We start from the raw sequence: 15,802 nt of genomic DNA, 5'->3' as shown, positions 1-15,802 counted from the left end.
ATCTTAAGTAAAGGATGTTCATGGAAAATTGGGAATGGGAAGAAGGTCAGATTCTGCGAAGATGTTTGGATTCTGGATCATCCTTTCATTTAGGAATTTTAGGATAGGACCCATATAGATAAATGTAAGCAATTGTATGGAACTCTTGTGGGACATTATTAGTTTAATAACAATTGGGTTAGCCTTGTTGATGTTAACCAGAATTTTCATAAAATCTAGATTATGTTGAATGCCTTCTCTTTGTATCCCCTTAAGGAGGATAAGATGATATGGAATGCTAATGTAAGTGGCCATTTCAAAGTTTCCTTTGTATTCAAATCTAAGGAGAAAGGTAATTGCCCTTTATGGACTAGAGCTTGGATAAAAGCTCTTATACCAAAAATAAATATCTTTTATTGGATCTTGCTTCAAAATAAAATTCTTACTCAGGATAATTCACAAAAGAGAGGCATTAATGTGGTTAATAGGTGCAGTCTATGTAAAGAAGGTTATGAAGATAGAGATCACTTGTTCTTAAATTGTACTTATAGTCAACAAGTATGGAGTTCTATACTCAACTTCTAGAATATCACTTGGGTCCACCAAAATAATATAGAACATTTTTTTTAGAGCTAGATTTTCCCATCTAAGGATAAGGATGTTGATTTCCTGTGGAAAATTACTCTTCCCATTCTCTAGTGGGGTATCTAGAAATAAAGGAATAAAAAAAATTTTAGAAATAAAGAAATGTCAGGGTGGGTGCTTGGTCAAAACATTGTTAGGGCAATAAAGGAAAACTTCAAATCCTAGAGAAAGTGTAATGAAGATTTCTAAATTGACAATCCAATGTTTTCTAAAGGTTCTAGTATGAAGAAAGAAGATCTAAGAATGAATGCTAAATGGAAGATTCCTCCAACGGGATGGATTAAAGGGAATTTTGATGGTGTTGCTAAAGGAAATCCTGGCAAAGCGGGTTGTGGAGGGGTTTTGAGAGATCACATTGGTAATATCTTAGATGCTATTGCTATGCCTATTGGTATTTCTAATAGCCATAAAGTTGAGGCTACTGCAGCTCTCTATACAATGAGGTTAGTAGTGGAAACTAGTTTTCGGTACCTTTAGATGGAAGGAGATTCCTTGAACATTGTAAATATGCTTAATGGTAAAAGCTTGATCACTTGGTCTATTGAAGCTAGTGTGATGGAAATTAAATCTTTAATGGATAAATTTGAGAAAGTCTTTATATCTTATTCATTCTATGAAGGAAATGTTGTGGCTAACTAGATTGCTAACCAGGTTGTGCAATGGGAGTGTAAGATGACATGGTATGATGACCTAAGCAGAAGTGTGGATCTAAAACCTCTTATTAATTATGAAAAAACTCATGCAACAGAGGGAAAGATTTGCTAAGATTAGCAATTTAATGATAAATGGAAATGGGGTTACAGAAGCTAGTGTTATTTTCTCAAGAAAGTACATTAATGTGATTATTATCTTGGCTTGGCACACATGTGTTTTAATGAGTGCCTTAGTTGTTTTAATAAACACATTGGCTTTTCTTAATTCTTTATGTCTACCTATTTGCTCGACTTTGGCATTTCATAGTGAAACAAAGTTTTTGGAAATAGGTGGGGAACCAAGAAAATAGGAACCAAAGAACTGTAAACCATGGAAGGCCAAAGCCTCTGTCTGGTAGATTCTATAGAAGGGCAATGTCACCACTTACCTGGAGCACCTTCATGGCTATAAACCACATGTCACAAAGGCATTCTTCAAAAATTGGATTGAGGATAGGGTTTCCATGTATGGGGTGACGGTTCATTTGTCTGAAGATTTTATAGCCGAGGTTATGGGGCTGCTTAAGGAGAGCATAACATTCAGTAAGGAGACTAGTATTTCCAATGTTTCATTCAAGAAATTTCTAAAAATTGATGAGGAGGAAAAGAATCTGGAGAAGAATGGTGACTTTTATGAACTGGGTCAAATTAAGACTATCTGGTATGACATTCTCTCATGTATCCATGAGTATTTTATTTTAGATGGTAGGGCAAAGCATGTTCATAAATTTCATTTTGTGTTCTTGAATCATTTTTGGTATAAGGATAGGATCTCATTTCCTTTTTATCTGAGATTTTCTTTGCTTCAAAGTCTTCAAGCCCATAGGAAAAAAAATTCTCATTCGATTTTACATGAAGGGCTAAATCTATTAATTTAGAATTACTATAAGAACAAGGCTATTTTTTCTTCCCCTCCTTCTAAGAAAAAGAAGGGCTTTTTTAGTGAAACCTACTCTAGGAAGAGTAAAGGTGAGGAAGGGGTTAATGTGAGAAGGAGTCTGAAGCAAGAAACTCTTCAAAAAAATGCAAAGGAGATTATTGAGTCTGCGAATTTAGATAATAATGATGATAAGATTATGGAGGATGAGGAGAATACGGATGTGGGAGATCTTAGTTCAAAACTAGAGGGTAACCCTGGCAGTAAGGTCGAGACTGGTAAGGATGAGGCTGAGGAGAGTAATGATAAAAATATTGGGTTGGATAATGTTGAAGAAGAGGAAAAAAACCAAAGTGAGCATACCTAGAGAGCGATGGATGAAAATGAAGAAATAGTGAAGGAAAAGGAGGACCTCACTGGTAAGGATGCTATGAATGTAAAGGAAGAAATGAGGAAAGAGAAGGATGAGTCAACTGGTAAGGAAGAAATAGGGAAGGAGAAGGATGATTCTGCTGATAAGGGCACTATGCTTTCTTTCCTTCATACTGCTAAGGTTAAGATTGACTCCTCTCTCCAAGGCAACTACTGGATGTACAATGAGATAATGAATTTGACAAGAAAAGTAGGAAAGATGTAGTAGGACCAAGAAGTTGACCGAGACAAGATCATTCAGATGGAAGTTTAGATTGGTAACATTCTGGATAAACTAAAGGAATATGAACAATAACTCTATCTTTTGATTAAAGAGAGTGGCAATAAGATGGAGCAGGTTACTTCCAGCATTTGTGCAGCTACTACTAGCTTAGGGAAGAGAAATAATGAGGAAATCATGTCTCCCGATGCACCAAGCAAAAGAACAAGATAGAGCTCAAGAAAGAAGATGACTGAGGTAATTGTGGGATCTGCTACTAATACCATCCAAAGCACTACAGAGGTGGGCAAAGAGGTGGTGAAATTGATCAATGAGTTGCAATAGCAACTAGTAGTGTTTCTGGTAACTGGTCTCTATTCTAGTGGTGGTACTAGTAACTGGACTCTGGTCTAGGTTTTTTATCTATTTATTGTTCCTTTTGTTCAAACACTAGGTTCTAGGTCCTTGTAAAACTTGGTTTCAATTTATGGTTTTATTTTGTCATTTTAGGTCCTTGTAAAACTTGATTTTGTAACTTTTATACTGTAGGTTTCAGGTCCTTGTAAAACCTAGTTGTGCTTATTGGATTATCTTTTGCTTTTTTGTTAAGGGTTTGGAGTCCTTTCAAAACCTATTTTTACCTTAATCTAAAACAATAGGTAACACATAATATGTAAATGGCTTGTCAAAAGTCATAGTCTAATTTGTTTATTTCAATAATCTTCAAAAATTGGATCTAATAATGGTGCCATTAAACTAAAGATGCTATTAGGAGTTAACACCATCTGCATGCATGTGACTACTAGTTTGAAATTAGAACCATGTGACTTGCTTAGTCATTAAAAGAAATTTCTAGGAAAGTATGACATCACTAAGAACCAGTGGCACATGCATCCAATGTTATCACCATCAAGACAATGACAACTCCAGTAAAGGTTATGGCATATGAGTTTATCTTAGATTTACAATATATTCTAATCAGATTACCATCTATGCATTAGATAGTGTCTTTGACAATTTGGAACTATAAAAAGAGTACATAAGCATTTGAAGACGATACCAAGATATTCATTACCATGTGCACACAAGGACTATCTCAGCAATCAAATGATGGCAGAGTGAGTACATGTTGAGTGCAAAACTAAGAAGTCATGGTAATTTGAAGACACAAAGTGACAGAAGAAGTCGAGATGAGATTCAAAGATGGATGTATATAGAGCGGCTAATACATCTTGTATGTAATATAAATGGCAAGCACTCATACATAAATTGAATCTTTACACCTTAGACAATGCATCCTCATATTGTTTTTTTAGGACAGATAACAATTTCAGTCCCACATTGAAAGATTAGTAAGATAATTGAATTTGTTAGTAAACAAAATAAAATATGTATATTTTGTGTTTCAAATTACCTTTGAATTTTTTGCACCAGGCCTCACTAACTTCAAATTCTTTACAATAGATTCTGATTTCCTCACCCACCTTTTCAAAAGTCTCCAAGTCCTATCCAAACAAGCTTTATCTCCCATGCAATATCTTCAACACCTGTCCATGATAATAAAAAATGTTAATAACTAGAGACAACTAAAACAACCAACCATTATGCCTTCAAAATAAATTTCTATACTGAATATAATTATTAAAGACGTTAATACTTCTCTCAGTCCTTTCTTAAAACTTGGTTCAATAGCAAAGGAGAGGATATTGAAAATTATACCCATGTTGGGCTTGGCAAGAGATGGAAGGATCTTTGGTATTATTGCAAATCTTCATGCCAAAAAGGTTTTTGGAAAAGATTGAGAGTTTGGCTCAGGTGATGCATCAATATCAAGTCAATCCTAATCGGTAGTTTTATAGAAGCTTAGTTAGTGAGGAGATAACTGTTATGTGAAAGCACACCACTTATTTGCCTAAGTTGCTCAAAGTTACAACATTGTAATTTTTCAATTTTTGCAAAGTTGACATCTTCATGACAATTTTTGGCTTCCTTTCCAAAAATAGATATAAAATGCATGTAATGGATGTAAAATACATGTTAAGACTTCTCTAATCATATTCCACCTATCTCCATGTTGTTTGCCATGTTTTGGTTGTTTGACCACCTTTGACCACTTAGGAAGATATTTGAGGTTTTGACAAGGAAAGTGCTTCCAAGATGCAACATAAACCAAAATCAAAGTAAAAAACACACACTTGGGTTGTTGATCAGATCTTTATTCTATATTCATGACCCACGCCTTTTAAGTTTTTATAGTTGAGGGAAATCTCTTGTGATAGTGTTTTATGAATATTATGTGGAACAACTTTTCCACAAAGTTCTTGCATGTAAAAATATTGCAATCCTATTTCAAGGCTATATCAAGAACCTTTTAGATAAATATGGGAAAGTTTGGCAAGGTGGAGCTAGTTGTAACCCACATCCTGATGCTCTTGACCTTGTTAGAACCTCACTTGAGATAGAAAGTCTTCAACCAAAATCTCCATTGCAAAAATGTCAGCAGTAGCAAATAAATTTTGTTTCATAGCCTACTGCAAATTCTACAAGCAAAAAGGATTCAACCACATCTATAGGTCCTGCTCAGAATTCACAACCATCAACTGTGGCAACTTCTATTGGTGCATCTTCTCAAGAAGTTCAAGCTTCCAATGCCTCGATCCCAGTACCTACTTTTCTTACACCACTCAGTAGCTACAATTCTCGGAGGATCTAACTTAAATTAGAAAAATCTGACTAATCATAAAGACTCTGAAAAAGGATGATGAATTAAGTTGTGTAATTTTCCTATGTTTTCAAAAAATAGTAGCTAGTTTTTAGTAAGAATTAGTGGTGATATATGTTTGTCATGCCTATTTACTAGGAAGACATTGTGATATATATTTTCCATACTTCATCTTGGTCCTTAATTGTGTCACCCTCCTCAACATTTTGGTCCTTAATTGTGTCACCCTCCTCAACATTTTGTGCCTTTATTTTATTTAGTAGGACCATAAATCCTTTCATGTTGATTGCTCCCATGCCAGCAAATCTGACTTAATTTTGAAAAACCCAAAAACCATAATCATCTCTAAATACCAAAATAACTTCAGGGTAATGGTGATGCTTAGGCTCATAGATTTTCATAATGGCCAACTATGACAATGACATAGGTGAGACTCTTCCATAGTGTATCAAGGTATTTAGGTGGATAAGATTTCTTGGTCTATTGATTAAGAAAAGGAGGAGAAAGAAGAATGCTTCTCCATTTTTAGAAGCTTCCATTAGCTTTAATTTTATGCATCCACACATACCACTTATTTTTTGCCTCTCTAGAAAGTGTATCATTTAACACCAACATGTAGGCTGAGTTTCCATCAGGATACCTTGTAACATACACACAATTTCCCCTATTTGGTAATGGGGAAAGGATTTCCCAACCAATAATTCCCCATTCTAAGTCAATTGTATAAATATTGTAGATACTTTGATCATTCTCTACAAAAGTCATGAAATATATACAATGACCAGTGACAAGAATCTTCTACATGGATATAGAAGGAATACTACAAGGTAAAGGTAACCTTCTCACAAAACCATCTTGATAAAGGAGTATTTTATGGTCTCCAGTTGAAGCATTTTTCATGTAGAAAATATTTGATTTGGCAAGGGCATGACATTGATGGTGTTTAAAGTAACTAGCATAGTTAGAATTTGAGGGTGGCATCCCATTTTTCGTTCAATATCCTTAGTAATGGCATTTCATACATGGTAGCTGGTTGATGATGCATCCCATGGTAATGTCATTGTGAACTTCAGCAATCAAATCTATTATTCATCACAATTACAAATCATGACATAACTACCAATAAAACATGAGGTAACTTACAACCCATTAACTTATTAAATTGAAATAAATTCATATAAATATGAGGTGTGACTTAAAATAATACCAAAGGTAGATGTCTCAGTACTAGCACATGATCTTGAATATTACTCTGTATCTACCAATTTTTGCTATTTTCTTCTATCATCTAACACAGGAATGTCCAGTATATATACAAGAAAGCAGTAGTGATACTCAAATATTAGCACTTGTTGAAGGGTAGTATAGAGCATCAAGTCCTCCATTAACTTAAACAATATTCAATAACTTATTTCATTATGCATTGATGTTTATGTCTATAAGGCATTCCCAACATATAATTTACATAGAAGCATATATTTAGTATGTCATCAGTCATACTTTTCTAACTCAAAAACTGGTGATTGTGTGTGTGTGTGTGTGTGTGTGTGTGTGTGTGTGTGTGTATTAATGCATAGTGTTCATGGTAAGTAATATATTAAAGGCCTCAGTGTATTAATGAAGATATTATGGCACAATAGAATTGCAAGAATGTTGTGTTGTAGAGAATTAATGTAGATAATAAAACTCAATGCATACCTGAATTAATGCCTGAATGTGGGCTACAACATCTGGATTTCTTTTTGCATCAAAGAAAATCCTTGAAAAAAGTAAGTTTCAGCAAAGTTTCCTTTGATCAACAATACTACTATCATTATCATGATCAACATCACTACTGGCAACAAACTACAACATATTCTTAAATTGTTCTCGCTTGCTTAGATCACTATTTGAATTTTTTTTTTTAATCAATGAATATATTATTAGTGTATGACTCCTATTTTGGAACAGAAAATCACTATTTTTTGGAGCAGCAAATCACAATTTTTGGGAGCAACAACTTATTTATTTTTAGTAGCTCATACCATTATTTTTGTAGCAACAACTCGCTGATTTTAGCAACTCTTATCACTATTTTTGTGATACAAAATCACTGATTTCTATAGTAGCAAATCACTAAGTTTTATAGGAGTAACTCATTGGTTTTTACAACAGCAATACATTGGTTTTTACAACAGCAATACACTGGTTTTTATAGTAGAAAAGCATTGAGTTTTGTAACAGCAAATCATTGAATTTTGTCTCATCTCTTATACATCCTTTGGGATTTGTAACAGAAAATCATTGATCTTTGTCTCATCTCTTATACATCCTTTGACTCTCATGGTTTTTATTTTATGATGCCTTTGATTCGTCTTTTTCTATCTGTTCATTCATATGTCTTTTATGAGACCTTGGAAGACTATCACTATTAGAATACATTGTTTATCATCTTACTGAATTTAAGGTCAACATTTTTGAACCATCTCTGTATAATTAATATTTTCAAAGCTTCTCTTTCTATTATTTATTCAAAAATATAATTTGATAAAATTTCTATTTTGATTTTCCAGAACAATGTTGTTGATTTCATTGAGAGGTACTTTCCTATAACACAACAATTTATCGTTGTGTGTTCTACAATTATCTATGGTAAGAAATCACCTTTAACATCAAACTTATACCCCAATAAAAGAATATTGACCCAAAATTTTCCATGATATAGAAGATGAGCAGATTATACATAATCTACAATAATCTATAGATCAATAGTTGAATTTTTATATCCATGCAACTCAACATGGATCTAGTCCCCAAATTGGATAGGATGATTGGGGATGAACAAGTACCATAGTCTCCCAAAGAGGAAGGGTGACATACACAATGTGGCACACTAGTTGGATGGAGGGAACTAGTAGTTTTTGAAGAGGAACAAATAACTATCTCAAAAGACAGTCTCAGTACGTGGGCTATATCTTGCAATTCAACTATTGGATGTCGCTCATTTTTGGATATGTGGTTGGAAATCTAGTCTACAAAGATCTCACCAAAGCGATCAAGACAATGTTCTCTGGTTTGAATTTTATGGTCAAATGTGTAGGATTCTATGTACAATAATTGTAACAGATTTCCACAATCCATGATATTCTATTTATGCTTCTGGGTGAGATTGTGTGTGAGTTTATCAGCATCAACATTTCAAATCATACTCAATGATCCATCATCTATGTGGAAGTTGGGTTGGTTTAGGCATAGAGATAGCCTTAAGGATTGAACAAGTTATATTTCAAGGATCAGTAGGAATGGAAAATGGACATATATTGTATTGGGTAAAAATGCATGCTTTCATGGGGTACATAGTCAATCATAAGTTAGGGGGAAAGTGAATAAAATTAGTAAATGACAAGGTTATGTATGCAATCAGCAAATGAAGAAAATACATCAGGATTACAATGTAATTAGAAAATTATTGTGAGTAGAATTTTGGTGAGAATTAGTGAATTTTAGAGGCCTAAATCTTGGGGTTTGACCATTTAAAGCTCACTTGGAAGAAGCCAAAAGTATGCAACTCGATTGTATGGATTCATAAGTTGATGCTTTTGGAAATTAGAATGCAGTGAAGTGTTATGACACGTGATTGAGAAGTTATATTTGTATCAAAGGAAGGATATTTTTTCTATAGAGACAATGCATGTTGAATGGGCCCATGATGCCCCACATCATGTTTTAAGCTTTCGAAAGAACATCTATGAAGTGATAATTATAAGATGAAGATTGAGCTATAGAATGACAAAGAGTATAAAAATTAAAACACTTAATTTAGCAAGAGTTTCCTTTTGAAATACAACACAAAAATTTATTAATTTGAAAAATACACATAATTTCTTCCACTAATTCAAGTTCAGGTCCACCAATGTAGCCAAAAAGTTTAGGTCTACAAGAATTATCCTAAACTTTATTTTCGATGAAAAGTTGTCTTCCATTAGTAGCATCATTGTGCACATGTCAAAATATGCTAGAAACAAACATATCCCAAATCCTCTTTCCACAAAGAGAACTTATGGAAACAACCTTTGTTTGTTGATGGTGAAATTTGTCGTCCACTTACTACATTATTAAGCACATGTCACAATATGTTGAGAACAAACATATCCCAAATTGTCAATTCCAAAATGAGAATTTTTGGGAATAGTTTTTGTTTTTTGATGGTGAAAGAGAAAGTGAAATAAGGAAAATAGATCCTCTTGATATAAAGATGTTATAAAATAACAACTATTTTCAAAGAGAAAATAGAGAAACATTTTACCATATTGGCAAAAGTTTAACATACATGAATTATTTTCCTGCAACACAATGTTTAGCTTTACTCACACTCTAAAACACTATCGGCTTTCCATTATCATCATGATAGGTACCCTTCTCATTACAAATAAGTCTCACCCATTAATTGAAAGCATTCATCTCATGAGATCATATCCCACGATTTATACTATGTTAGTTGCTAAGAAGCATCCTAGCAATAGTGTCCTATATGCATTTTTCAAAAAAAAAATTCTGAAATTCCTTTCAATTGTAGGAAGTCACTACAAATATAACACAATATTTATAATAAAAACAAGTTTAATGTAAGGGTTAAGAAATGTTAGCCCCCTTATATATATCAAAACAATAATCATTATACATTTTTAAAAAAAGGGTGCAAAAAAGTCCTAGATAAAAGAAAAAATGACCTTGTAACATGATAATATCATGGAGAACTAAACCCAACATTTTTGAGTTATAAGTTATCATCCGTTTCAAAGTTTTGACTAACCAAATGATAAATGCATGCTACTTATAATTTCCACATAGATAGGTGGTTTCTCTTATTTCTACTTACAATTATAATATCAACAAATGTTGATACAAACGTAAAAACTTATAAATCATTCAAAGAAACTTAAAAAGAACTATTGTATTATAAATTGATACATAATTTTTTATGATTCTTATCACATACTCAATTTTAAATGCATGACTAAGAAAACATAACAACATACTCAAATGATCAATGTACAAGTGTTCATAAGACCTACTTTAATCTTCAGATAGCCATTGATGTCCTGTACTATCATTCAAGGGCTATAAATCCAAAAATTAGCACTTCCTCTGGTATCATAGTGAACTGTAAATATTTTATGTATATTGGAAAAATGTGCAACATACCTTTCTAAAACATAAAATTCACTATAGCCATGAACAACTAGGGAAAATTCTTTACACTATGCTTTTTGAAGAGCACTAAAGAAGAAGTTTCTTTTCAATTTCAACTGATAAATAGAAATAAAGAAATACAATTCATATAATAGGGATCACATTCCATGAATATTATAGTGTTATTTTATGTTAAAATATCATTAGACCAAACCTTATAAATTAAGAGAGAACAATTTAAACCCCTAACCTTGCCACTTCTATTGACCACAACATGATGGACTAATCCAAGAACTCAAAAAAAATTGACCAGTGTCCCATTCTCATCTCCCTCAAATGAGTTACAAAGGAACTTTTCACAATAATGAAATTGACAAATTTTGTTCTCCAAAAGGAATGACAAGATCAAACACTAAGTAACATGTATTGATACAAAACTAAACAAACTCTACAATCCTCAAGTCCTTAACAATAGAAAACTAACTAAAATATGTATTTATCACCAGTGTTTACAAAGAAAACTCCCATTTCATTGGGATCACAATATAATGTTAAATGCCATGTTAACCAAATCAATGCAAAGGTCCAATTCATAAATATACAAACTCCAAAAGCTCAAAATTTTATTTTTATGTTAGCTTTACTTTAAACTTTTAGTAATAAAATATTTTTATTAGACCAACATAAGAAACCCCCAACTAGATAAATACCTAATTGAGAATTTTCCCCTTTTTCTTTAAAGCTAGGATTTGATGCAATATTTGGTGGTAGTTTCTTGTGATACTCCTATCATATAAATTGGATGCTATAAGTTCTACTCCTTGATATGTTGATGATAAGTAGGAGCAAAAGATTTTAAAATATGTATGGATGGTCTGAATTGCTTCCACATTGTTTATTCTAAGATGGTGGCTAGAGGTAATTCTTCTTGCAATTCTCAGAGATGGAAGAGTCAACTCAGCCCCAATAAAATTGCTTATGGTTTTAGTCTAATCAAAGAAAAAGCTAGTCATCCCATTGAAGATTTTCATGTTGCACTCAAATAAATGGCCATGAACTGGGCTTGTATTGCATCTTTGATGTTCATTTATGTGACAATGTGCCTTCATACTTGCACAAGAATCTATTTCAAAATATTCTTAGTGAGGAAGAATTATGGTTTTATTTTGTTAGGGAATCTATTTCAAATTATTCTTAGTGAGGAAGAATTATGGTTTTATTTTGTTAGGGCCATAACCAAAGCCTATGATAAAATAGATAAGGCCATTCTTGGACACACTCCTAACTTTTGTTGATGAGATTTCATTGTTGTCACAGTCATCTTTATAGATGCCATAAATCTTTTGGTTGAAAATGTTGGTGACTTTAGATTTTTTGTGTGCCAAAGAGGAAGAGCTATTCAACTCTCCATTGATCATGAGCCTAGTACTGAACATGTAAGCATTGAATATAGTGGTGGTTTCATTTCAAATTTTCCTAGGGACATCTGAGATGGGAGTCTCAAGTCACATCTGTGGTCAGATCCAAATGTGAGGGAATGAAACATTGAATTAGAAGCAGCGTTTATAAGTATTGCTAGTGATGGCTTATGAAAGGTAGTGAATAATTAAGAGGCAACCAGTTTTGTTAGCAAAATCAAAGATCCATAAATGGCAGAAAAGAAAGTAACTTTAGAAGCCTTGAAATGAGAAGATAGGAATGATATATCTTGTATTCTAGTGTAGTTTAGATGATTGCTTTATGAGTTTTCCTAAGGATACACATACTATTAGCAACTTTGGATCTTAGTTTCAACCTAGTATTCTATAAATTTTGATTGCATCTTGTGGAAAATAAAATCATGCCCTATAGATGAAATTAATGTTGTTGAGTTACATTAATGGCATAGAATTGAAATAAAGATTTGGAAAAAAAAACATGCACCATTATATTCAAAGGAAAAGTAATTGGTATCATAGATCACATATCTCAAGAGGCATTCTTTCACTCAAACAATTTAACTTCCATTGAGACCTACAGAAAACTTATGTATCCAATTCCAATCAACCCTTCAAAAACCATTTATTTTTGCAAGAAATGAAATTATTTTCTAAATACTCATATTGATTAAAATCAAAATGAGAAATGTATAGATAATCACTTAAGGTTTCTTTCAAATATGTAAGATTTAAGTGTCCTTTCCCTCACATTTTATAACAATTTTTTTCTTATAAATAAAATAATTAGTATTACATTAGTAATGGTATTGGAAAAAGGTAATAAATCTTTTGATTACAGAAAAATAAAACTTTTGCTACCATCTCACTCTAGATAGAATCAAACAGTCAACTTAGAATACTAGAGAAGAAAAAATACCTCAAAATCTATCACTCACCTCTTTTTTTTCTAGCAACCATAGCAAGAGTAGTCTTCGCAAAATGTATTACTTGTTGGTATTTGGAAGTGCACTAGCAATCATAGCAACAATAACCTTGTTGAATGCATCAGCTACTAGGGTTTCTACCTCTTGAGAGTCTAGAGATTTTTTTATTTACGCAAACAATCTGCCAACAAAAGAAAGCATCACTACTAAATACATTTTGTTTTATCTTAATTGGCTAAAATTCCCTCCAAATTTTTCCCATTCCCTCCAAAGTGTATAATGGATAATTTTCATGCCAAATTAAAAGTGGTAAATGATTTTTATTATTTATATAATTTGTTAGAAATGCTTTAGAATAACTAAGAGGGAGGGGGTGAATCAGTTATTCAAAGTCCAAATGTCCTATTCAAACTTTTTCACTAAGAGTGGTGAGCCCATTCAACCATTCATTCATCCAAGCATTAACTTTTCTAATCGCCAAGTTATTGTAAATCAACATGCAAACATAACACATAAAGGTCAACACATAACACAATGATTTACGTGGAAACCCAATTTGAGAAAAGCCACCAGTAACATGCTACTCATTTCTCACTCTTCTGAAGTGATGCCCTGTGAAAGGCCTACCCTATTAAAGGCTTACAACACACTATTAAATGTGACCTTGTTAGAGGATTTATCCACCCTGTTAGAAGTGGGCCTTGTTAGAGGACTTTAGAACATTCACTTGGAATGCCACCTTGTTAAAGAATTTGCAAATGGCTATCAAACCAACCTAAGTCCATAGGATTTCCATATCTAATTCAATTTCTAGAGAGTATTAGAAAGTCTTTGACCTAATTACAAAATACAACTCAACTTGCAGATCTCAGATCACCATTCAACTCTTCACATTGCCTGGCTTACAATCTCTGCAACTCTTGACAACTTGCCCTCCTTTCAAGCTTAGTCTCTTTGAGTCTCCATGCTCAATGTACCAGTGCAATCATCTCTTCATGGCCACTCATAGAAGTAGAGCCTCTATTCTCTTCCTTCTCCTAGATGCCTTCTTCTTGACACCCTTATAACTACTTCACAATTTGGCTCTTTTGCAGCAGCAACATCAACAATATTTGCTTCCTAGTCTATGACTCCTTAAATAGAAGTCTTGGAGTTCCTTTCTCGCTCAATTCTTCCATTCTTTAATTTCAATTCGTATGGATTAGGTAGGATTCATTGTATCTGACCCATATTTTGTTTCCTCTAGAAACTTCTTGAATAATCCTTTTGAATTCACCCAAAAATGGTTTACATAGAATTTTGTGCCACCAGCTCATCATCCTTATCCTCCAACTAGTTCAAAACATTCAAGGCAACAACTTTATCAGCTCAGATTTGGTCAATCTTGGTCATTTAAAATAATGCAACAACTCGGTACTATTGAAATACCAGTGCTTGACACATACTGTGTTACTTGGCACCTTCTATGTTTTTATTGATGCTCGACACCTGGAGTTCACTCGGCACCAATTAAGATTTTCTAATGCTTGGCACATGATACCTTACTCGGCACTTGAACTTCACCTGATATCTAAAGATGACTCAGCACACACTAGAATTTCCTTTTGCTAGGCTCCAACTAAGAATTTTGCTTTGCTTCAATTATCTTGCTCGACACTCACTAATGAACTTAGTTTAAGCTTTGCAGTCAACCTTGTTACAACTTCTTCCTCCAATGTTTCTAAGTGTGGCCAACCTCTGTATCTTTGAATATGTTATCAATACATCATTTAACCATTATCTTAACTGATCTTTGCATTTCATTGCAACATCATAACTCAACCTTTCCCTTAGGTGCTCTTGTTACATCTTGTTGATCAAATCCTCTTCATCAATCAACTAAGTGATAGTACTTGGATCTTATAAGAAAATGTCATTCCTTCAAATAGAAGGTTTGACATCAATGACAAAACAATGATTGAAAGCATTCTTTTAACAACAATCTTCCTTCTTAGCAACAATCTCCCTCTTTGATCTTCAACAATGAGCGTTTCAATCGAATTTCCAACAATAAGTATGTGTGACAAATATGATTCATGTATATGTGTGTGTGTGTGTGTGTGTGTGTGTGTGTGTGTGTGTGTGAGAGAGAGAGAGAGAGAGAGAGAGAGAGAGAGAGAGAGATAATATTGTAATATTTATAAAATATAATATATTTTAATTGAGCTAGAGAAGCCATTTTTGGTCTTTTTAACATAAAATAAATAAAATTTAACTTACAATTTTTTTAATAGGTAATAAAAAAAAGTATAGTTTATTTACGATTTATTGTTATTATTTGTTGAGATTAATTATTATTATGTGTTAAGTTTGAGGGTTTAAGACCTTTCAATAAGAGACTTACAAGTTATCATTGTGTTGTTGTAGGCTCTTGCTTAAAGTTTCAATTTCAATTACAATTGTTACATTTATAAATGATTAATATCATATATATTAGAAAAATGATATTAAATAGACAATAATTTACAAAAATTATTGGAGTTTATAATTAAATTGAACTATTTTCCACCCCATCTTGTTCATTATTAAGTTTCATGAGACCAAGACCCTAACTAGCTAAGCTCATGTACTCTCCATTATTATCAAGTTGATTGAGATCAACAAAAAGCCTCCACACATGATGCAAGTTTTGTCAAATGCCCTTCATCTATCCAAAGTTAAAAGGAATCCAAATATCTTTCAT

General features: G+C 32.9%; 1 pseudogene; it reads left to right on the top strand.

Moving 5' to 3' along the window:
• The first annotated feature begins 2,566 nt into the window (after nt 1-2,566).
• Nucleotides 2,567-12,208, top strand: LOC149550632 (putative protein phosphatase 2C 41; annotated as a pseudogene).
• The last annotated feature ends 3,594 nt before the right edge of the window (nt 12,209-15,802 follow it).

The sequence above is a fragment of the Cupressus sempervirens genome, chromosome 7 (genome assembly GCF_028749045.1).
Source record: "Cupressus sempervirens isolate cs-2001-9-10 chromosome 7, ASM2874904v1, whole genome shotgun sequence".
Classification (NCBI taxonomy): Eukaryota; Viridiplantae; Streptophyta; class Pinopsida; order Cupressales; family Cupressaceae; genus Cupressus; species Cupressus sempervirens.
Note: the sequence above shows the minus strand (reverse complement) of the source record. Positions and strands in the feature narration are given on the sequence as shown.